Source organism: Hipposideros armiger, unplaced genomic scaffold (assembly GCF_001890085.2).
Source record: "Hipposideros armiger isolate ML-2016 unplaced genomic scaffold, ASM189008v1 scaffold_90, whole genome shotgun sequence".
In the NCBI taxonomy this organism is placed as follows: domain Eukaryota; kingdom Metazoa; phylum Chordata; class Mammalia; order Chiroptera; family Hipposideridae; genus Hipposideros; species Hipposideros armiger.
The window spans coordinates 1,613,991-1,616,355 of record NW_017731440.1 but is presented as its reverse complement, the minus strand read 5'-3'; the positions used below and the strand labels follow the sequence as shown (position 1 = coordinate 1,616,355).

The 2,365-nt window shown below is 52.1% G+C and overlaps 1 protein-coding gene across 1 annotated transcript in view; it reads right to left on the bottom strand.

Moving 5' to 3' along the window:
• Positions 1-984, bottom strand: part of FOXA1 (forkhead box A1) — an 8,689-nt gene extending 7,705 nt beyond the window's left edge. Inside the window, exon 1 of the mRNA XM_019644721.1 lies at positions 557-984. The gene's annotated coding sequence lies outside the window, so the exon portion shown is untranslated. The remainder of the gene's footprint in view (positions 1-556) is intronic.
• Between the last annotated feature and the right edge of the window lie 1,381 nt (positions 985-2,365).

Sequence of the window (2,365 nt, the reverse complement as noted above, 5' to 3'; positions counted from 1 at the left end):
CAAACCCGGCCCTCACTTTGTTTGCAAAGCAGCGTAATTGGTTTAAGCCCGGAGGCCGGGGAAGAGGGAAATGGGGGTGGGGGTGGGGTGGAACCCCCTTTGGAAGAGGAAAAAAAGAAAAATAGGCGGAGCCGGGCGGGCTAGCGAGGGTTCTCGGTGGGAACCCCGCAGCAGGACAAGGGCTGGGGCGGTGGCGTTGGAGCCCAGGTTCGCGGGGCTGTGTCGGCTAAATGACCCCAGGGTCCCTCCCCAGGTGGTCCTACCGCCTTTTGGAGAACCTGGCAGCAGCCCGGGTCCCGCGCCCCTCCTGCTTTTCTGCCTGCTTCCAGCCCCCACCCTCCTGATTCCTGACCTAAAGTTCAAACCCGGGAAAAGGGAGAATACAGGCTTCGAACCCACCCCCCATCCCCACCCGCCGCTTCAGGCTTGAAAGGAAAAAGCCCCACTTTTGCCCCGTCACTAGAAACTCGGCCATCCGATTCAGCCGAGCCGAGTGACGTTAGACCGATCCGGGCTCCTGGCTAGCAGAATGGAGACGCTGCCACGAAACCCGTACCTGCGGCTTAGAGCAGGTGAGTCACAGCACCGTTTTATATCTTTATGACATAACTTTTTTTTTTCCGCCTCGGTCCGCTCTACTCCCCTTGTCATCTGTAACAATCATAAAGAGGAAGAAACTGAGAACAGATGTCTGTGTGATAGGGCAGGCGGACCTGAGTCGGGCGGGCCTCCCTGTGCCCAGCTCCTCCTCCCGCCCCCCTTCCGCAGTCTCCGGGACTGAGCAGGAGGCGACCGTCTGGTTTCTGATAGGGAAAGGTCAGGGGGAGGGACATATCCCTAAATGCGCGCGTTAGCTGGGAGAATCTGGGCGCGGGCGCGGGAAGGCAACTAACTCGGCTAGGTAGGTGTCAGGCCGAAGCCAGAGGTGGTCTGCGGAGGTGCCCGGTCCCATCTCTGGCCTGAAGGGGCCAGGCTAGGACCCTAGACGCTTGCTTGGTTCCTAATCGCCCTGGACTTGGGCGGGAAGTTCCTCGGCTCCCCTCCCCCAGGCAAAGTCTCTTGGCTCTTGTGAGGCCCTGGGTGGTGGATTGCCACCCAGGTACCAACTAAAGTGATTGGGTGACAGGCGCTGAGTTGGTGATAGGTTGCGCGGAGGTGCATGTGTGAGTTTCCGAGTATGGGTGTGTTTTTGACTGAGTGTGACCGTGTGTGTGTTGTACCCTCTGTAGCACCACTAGGTTTAAGAAGCATAAAAAGTAAAATCTTTCTAAAATGACTAAGAATCTGCAAAATATTCTTGTTTGGCAAAGTTTTTAAAAATGTTATTAATCTCATTTTGAGAAATGTATTTTAACTTGCCTTCCAAACAGATACCTCTCCCCTCTCCCCCCTTTGTTCTTTTAAATCTCTCTTCCTGGAAATCTGGCAACAGAATCACGTTAAATCCTCGAACCAAACAAATCTACATCAGCAGGGGAGCAGGAGAGGGTGAAGATGTGCAGTTAAGGAAATAAAAAAAGATAAAAGCATTGGATTACAATTCCTTTTTTTTTCACAAAAAAATAGGGGAGGGGAGAGAAATGTCACACTGTAAAGAAAGGAATGAGTGAAATTAAATCCACCTGGAAATCAGCAGAGCAGGCGCCCTCCCCAACTGCAGCCTGCCCCTGCGACAAGTCAGTTCCATCAGTTTGTGTAAATGTATCTGCAAATGTGTGGGTCTGCACTAATTCTCAGGGCGACAGTCAGAAACTAATTCTTTTGTGCAAAGTTCCCAGCAGCAACAGGACCTTAGTTCCATTTGTAAAGTACACGGATGCTTAGCGTCCTCAGCCTGATCCGGGGGGACTTTCAGTGGTAATGAGCTTCCTTGTTCCTTCCCGCGGTGATACTCCAACGCCCTCTTGGCTCTTCAACAACCTCGAGCATGACTAGGGTTATTTTCTCTGGGTCGTAGCAACTTAGTAATAGTTTTTATAGTGCACAAAAAGCAGGTGCTTTAAAGGGGGGGGGACGCTGTCACCTTAAAAGGGGGTCAATTAAAAATCAAACATTTTCCCTCTTTTAACCCACTTCCCAAACCTACTAGGCCTCATCTTTAAACAACAACAACAACAACAACGTCAGTTTAAGAAAATTAAAAAAGTCCCCTGTTCCCTGTTCATAGCGGGATGGCCAAAGTGAAGTTTCTCCAGGGCTGCTTCCAAGCCCAAGACTTGTGGTAAAGAGTGGACTCTGCCAGCTTTAGAGCCTTGATACAGTTTAGGGGTTCCTGGGTCCGGGGACCGAGAAATTCCCGCGATCACAGCGCCTCCTGTCGTGGGGTGGGAACGCTGAATTCTCGCGCCAGAGCGCCCAGGGACCA